Source organism: Nuphar pumila, chromosome 5, assembly GCF_984573655.1.
Source record: "Nuphar pumila chromosome 5, dmNupPumi1.hap1.1, whole genome shotgun sequence".
NCBI classification, from domain to species: domain Eukaryota; kingdom Viridiplantae; phylum Streptophyta; class Magnoliopsida; order Nymphaeales; family Nymphaeaceae; genus Nuphar; species Nuphar pumila.
Window position 1 is genome coordinate 65,176,873 of NC_143253.1, and position 6,578 is coordinate 65,183,450.

Consider the following 6,578-nt stretch of genomic DNA (forward strand, 5'->3'; position numbering starts at 1 on the left):
TTTTCCTTTTTTTCCTTTTTTCTTTTCATCATTGGTGGGGTCCCACCATAAAGTCGTTGGACCCCTCCAACAGTCATAAATATGACCATTGGAGGGGCTCCAACGACTCTATGGGAGCCCCTCCTTGGGTCACATTTTGTCTATAAATAAAGGGGCATGCCCCATGTATTCTTAAGCTTCTTTGAAGATATTCTCAATAGAAGATCTATATTTTTTACCTCTCTCTCACTTTGTGCCTTTTGCCAATTAGTGGCTTATTGTATTTTTGCCCATTAGTGGCTCTTTGCTTGAGTGCTTGCGCATTTGCTAGTCACTTTGTGACTCTTATATTTCGTGACATACACACGTCAGACAGTAAATGAAATCATGAATTCCAGAGGAGATGGTTAAAATAGATGAGATGAAACAAAAATTGGCAGTTGTATGACTCATTGAGAGGGAGACAGAAGATAATCTGAATGTATCTTTATAAAGAATTGATTATACCAAGGGATACACTTCAACAAACATTTTCATACCTTGCAATGAGCCTGTTGAGGTGAAATGGAATAATCCTATGGCTACAAATCCACTGATTTTAAATTGCCACCAGATATGAACTCATCCAAATCCCAGCAACCATGAAGCACACTTTCCTTTGGGGGAACTGTCCAAGCTAACATTACAGAATAATACATGACATTGAGTAACCCCAAAGCCAATCTAGTACCACAGTTTACAAAGAAAATGCCATCCCCTTAACCATCAATGGCATTACAATTGATCAAGTTCTTGTGGGTTTTCCATTGCTTCCTTTAGAATCTGTTCTGCCCTCCTTTTCTTATCATCTTTCTCCTCATCCCTTGACAACCAAAGAGGGTTCTTCCTCGAATTCTGCACCTTCCTAATACTCAATTCCAGCGATGAGCCAGAGACATTTTTATGGGGCACAAGCTTGAAATTTACAGCTGGGGCCTTATTGGGAAGAACATGTGCATTTATTGCACCGCTTTGCCTTTCCTCACTAACAGACACCCCAAATCCATTCTTTGCTGAGTAAATGGCATCGCCAAAAGTCTCAAACACAGAAGGAAGGCTCACTTGGCTTTCAACATGAGGTTTGCTAGAAAGGCTAGGAGGAAGAGGAACATGAGACACCTCCTTCTCTCCAAACGGAAGAGGTGGCAGACTAAAAGGATTTTCCATCTGCCTCTTATCATTTAATTTTCCAGCATCCCCAATATCTCCGTCCAACAAATTAGGTGTTGATGTTGTCATTCCATAGCACATCAGCCTCTGCTGTAAATTCACAAGCGACCTCTCTGCCTTCCGCCATTGCCTAGCCTGCGCAATTTTATCTGTTCTTGGGTCTGTTGTCCGCTCATTGCAAACAGGTGTATCTTTATATGTGTGAGGATCAGGAAAAACAGGCAACCAAGGTGGAATATGTGCCCCAGGTGGTGTCTCTCCAATTCTCAAAAAACTCTGGAGTGGTCTACGGTCTCTAATAATGGGAAAGCGTGGAAATGCACGAGCAAAGGGAACCTCCTCGCCCAAGCTCGTGTATTGCATAATCTCACGAATGACACCAGACCCGGAAAGGGAATGGTTGATATCAGACGCACCAGAGAAACCAATCGGAGAACCGAGCTCCTCCAGTGCCTGGATGACATCAAACACGTTGGACTCAGTCCTTCCGGCTGAATTAGCGCAGAGGTGGGCGGACTTTCCAAGGTCTTGTATGTATCTAATCGCAATATCCGCAAGGGACTCAAGTGCCGATTGCCGAATTGCCTGATAACCCTCGCTCTCGCATATCTGTGCTACACTAATCTGAGCAATGGCTCGTGCAAAACCTCCTCTGCCGATGCTACAGCTGCCACTGGTTCCCTCGTCTAGCCCTCTTACTCTTCCACTCTCCCCACTGCCATCGGTCATATTCAAAGACTCATATCATTTCCTCAGCATCGAAACCAGGCAAAAGAAAGCGAGGAGCACTTCCAGATGCCTCCTCAAAGTTTCCAACAGAAAAGCTCCATTTTTGCTACGCATGTACGGCGATCGCAATCTGCAACACCATGCTTCACCCAAAATATTCGCATTTTTCAAGGGCTTCAGCAACAACGATGGATCACAACGCCCAAATCCTTCAAAGCAAAGGAAACACAGACAGTACAAGATGACAACTACTCCTGCTCCAGAAATTTTCAAGAAATGTTCCGCTTAGAGCCACTCCCCTGGCTTAAGCAAGAAAAAACCTCACAAATTCCCCAGATTTTCTAGGGCTTCCGAACGAAAAGATCCCTTCTTCCGAGAGTCCACCGTAATTCAGCAAGAAAACCAGAGAAATGATCATCTTCCAAGAATCCGCCTAGGGCTTCCATGGATGCCGAGAAACCCTAAACTAATAACAAGACGAAAGAATCAACGATCAAAAGAACGAAAGAGAGAACGCTTACCGTCGATCGATCCAGAGACTCCACAAGATGATGTGTGGATTATCCGATACGAATTCGCGAGAACCGGTGGCGTGGAAACGCGGCGTTTTGTTAAAACCCTAATAAAACCCAAAGATGACAAAGCGCGACGATCTCCGAAAGAAGCGACTCGGCCGATCCCGATGAGGGGTATTATTAGACGGGGAGGTGGGGTGGTGGTAATGAAGGATCAGGTTTAAGTGGGTCCGGATCCGGATCAAGTCAGGGTCTCTATTATTTTGCGTATGGACCTGGATCCAATCATTTTTTATCCGGTAAACATATTTGGGTTCTGGACCGCGATCGGGTTAAATAACTTAAATCATCCGAATCTGATAATTGTCCATGTTTTTCAATGGTTTAGCATATTGTTATTTTATTGACATATTTTGAAAAGATAATTTATTGCCAAAAAAACTATATTTTCAAAATATCACTTATTTGTTAAATACCACATCTTTATTATGATATTAACATGTCAAGAGCGATTTTACTCTTTTTATTTATTTATAATTTTGTATTAAAAATAAAAAATGCACCTAAATTTTGGGCGACAATAAAAAACACACCTAGGGTTCCAAAGTAGCCCTATGTAATAAAGACACGTGGACACGAGGATGCATGAGGCAGGTTTGACGTGCAAATTCAAAATTTCTTTAGAAAAATAGAACACGAGTTTTAATCAATAAAATACTATTTTTTGATATTTTAATGCATTTTTAGCTCGTGTCACTCAAGACACGCCACAAAAAATGGCTTGTCTCTATGACATAGATGCGGCTAAAATCACACCAAAACTTTGTCAAGGCTAATTTAAAAAAAAAAACTTAGGGTTTACTTTTGTCAAAGTGGTCATTGAATGTGTACTATAATTTTTGAAAATTTGGTGTGTTTTCTATTATTGACAAAACCTTAGGTATGTTTTTGAAATTAAAAAAAAGTTGTTTTTTTTAGGATAAATCAATACCTTTATTGGTTTATCCTACTGCCCATAGTGACAAATATCACAAGATTTAAAAAAATCTCATGATAATATCGCGAGAAATTGCCTCAAAGTTTAAAACAATAATTTCTTGCAAGATTTTCAAAATATCGCAAGATTTATCAAAAAACATAAATACCAAGATTTAAACATGATATTTATGTTTTAAACGGCTATTTATTATGAAAAAACTATGTATTTTTATTTTTAAATAATTTTTATTAATATTTTCTTATAAAAAATTGTAACACCCAGATTTTCAAAACAAAACTAAGTTAAAAATTTCATGATTTTCTTTTTTTTTTCTTTGCAGCAAAACTTAGAAAAGGTTTTAGCAGCGGAAATGAATGATAATGAGTTGTTGGTTTTAGAGAACTCTGGGCAAGTCACAGGTATGTGGCCGAGCACTCATTGACCACTAAGTTATTTCACTTATCAAAACAACTTGTTTATTACAAACATCACTGTTTTTTTAGTTTTATAAAGGAAGCAGTACAACATTGTTTGGAGAAACCCTGAAACTCGATGTCACCTTGCTTTGTATATCAAATCATAGGTTTAACACCTGTAATCCCCATTAAATGGGGTTAGAACCAATGTTGGTCTGGTAAGAAAGCATTCAACATGCATTTAATTAACTCATGGAAATGCACAGACCACTCAAGGTCATAGTTCGCAATGATGACGCTCAAGTCTCTACGACTTAACATATATCGTGAAAGCCTCGTCAGGGCTATGATTGAACATTTTGCTCAAGTCTCTACGACTTAGCATAGACATCTTCAAGCCTCATTTTAGATGTCAAACTCAAGTCTCCAAGACTTGACACATCCATATCCCACAGATCCAAGCATAAGCTCCTCGAGCTTAGCTTAGTTGTGTGGATACAACACGGGTCTTTGCCCTATCAATTCAGTAGTATACCGATCATGACATATTTATCAAGGTTATGCATGATTTGAAAGAACAACGTTTATTCACTCGTACATTCATACATCGTTGAACTTAGAATTAATGTATTGTTTTGATATTAACCATTCACTCCCTGATATACGGGAGAAGATTGAACTTTGGCATCAACGCAATGTTATGGGGGTTTATTATTCTATGTATTTTAGATACCCCAGAGGCCTGTTGACTCTGTCCATGATAGGGTGGTAGAACTCATACCAGGATAACCCTACTAAGCCGATTTGGATGCATCATCTACTGCAGTAGTTGGGTTCAATCCTTAGATATTTAAAGATAATCACAACCTCCAAACCTCCTGAGTGACGGGAGGCCCCTTGAACTCTTTTGTTTATGATAAATATGTGTCACTTGACGTTGTACCATCAGAGTCTGCCACGATGAGTAATAGTCCTGAAGGGGTCTGACAGTCTAACCATTACTTATCGGATATTTGAATGTCATTCGGGCAAGCAAGTGTATCCCGCATTAAGAAAATAGGTACCCGACCTCATTCAGTATTTCCAAGCAGAGTCCAATCGTGGGGTTCCTGCGATATTAAGTTTTATTCACATGCATGCTTTACTCTACTCTCGGTATCTACGATCATCATGAGCACCTCGCCTCTTTCGGGTGGACATATAACTTCAACTCTCCGGCCCTTAAGAATCTAGTTGTGCAATTGTATTTTCCATGAGCATGCATATGACACGATCTTAAGGAATCGACTGCTCGGTGTATATCACCGCAACAAACACTTGGCAGCAACTACTCTAGCTCTTTGACCCTTACCAGTAAAGTGCCCTTATAGGCGAAAAGGAAAATGATTCATTCTGACGGCGTTCCGACAATAGGGTATCCTCGTGCCATTCAACCAGTTCAGACAATTCTTTTACTAACCATTTTGATAACACTTTTCCTACTTTGACGACAGAAGTGTGACGACTTTTTATACTTTATAGAAAGTACTTGATAGAATAATGGTAGCACCTCCTCTATATGATGAAGTAACATGTTACATTCTTTATGAGCTTTGTTGAGCTTCTTCAAAAAATTTAGCAGCACCTCCTCTCTTTGACGGAGAAAGTGTGTGTTTCTTTTAAGCTCGGTGAACATCTTTTCAGAAATTTCAACAACACTTTCTCTCTTTAAGGGAGGAGCGCTACGCTTAACTTGGAGATGAGCGTGCACCATTGTACGTACTTCGCATCCATCGATATTCGTTGAAACCTTGGGCCTTAGCTAGGCCATGTGCAAGTGACTTAGGTTTTTATGAAAAAATGATTTTGCATAAAAGCGAAACCTTTTTAATAGGGGCTTCATTCGTCAAACAGAATCTTGATCGAGGAGTGTCATATGGAATTGCATTGGCGATTTGGAGTTGATCTCTATTTGAACACTCATTTATATGCAGTTATATATAATATAAGCATGAGTTTGTGCTTTATAGTGCGATGACATAAATGAAGACATATTTAATGTTCGATGAGAGAAACCAAACTAAATAACTTGCAGAAAGTAAATACATATATATTTGCAAAAAGTAGGAGCCTTAGCATCATTTGACGTGACGACAATCTTAAATGCATAAAGTAAATTGCAAAAAGCAAGAGCCTTAGCGTTTTTCAACACAACGACAATCTTAAATACATAATGTAATTTACAGAAAGTAGGAGACTTAGTATTATTCGACGCGATGACATTCTTAAAACCATCAACAGATACATATATATATAATATGCAGAAAGCAGAAGCCTTGGCATCGTTCGACGTAACGACAATCTCAAATACATATATACCGCAATACATATAAGCTTTTATCATAAAATATTCAACGATAGTCACAAGACATGTGCATGAACATCGAAGTATCCTAGAGATCATAAACCAAGGACTAAGGTCAGATACTACTTTCAGAACATATATGATATATATCACAACACAGAATCAACAAATACTTGAGAGAGAGTGATCGACGAATCAAACTTACTCTCTGATCAATGAAGAACGGTTCTGATGTGCTCTGTCTGCTTTGAATTGGGTTTAAACCTTCTTTTTTGAGGTCAAACTAGGTCAAATGAGTTTGACCTAGTTGAGAAAAAGAAAGAGCAGGTCAAGCTTCTAAACCCAAGTGGTTTGAATAAAACTGGGATCTATCCAAGTCAAGTGGGTTAGGTAGGTTCAAACTTAGC

The 6,578-nt window shown here is 39.0% G+C and overlaps 1 pseudogene across 1 annotated transcript; it reads right to left on the bottom strand.

The window, feature by feature from the left end:
* Window positions 1-450: 450 nt before the first annotated feature.
* On the bottom strand, window positions 451-2,384 carry LOC149837726 (transcription initiation factor TFIID subunit 8 pseudogene; annotated as a pseudogene). Its single transcript, XR_016432125.1, has one exon. The product of XR_016432125.1 is annotated as a transcription initiation factor TFIID subunit 8 pseudogene (transcript).
* Window positions 2,385-6,578: the final 4,194 nt, after the last annotated feature.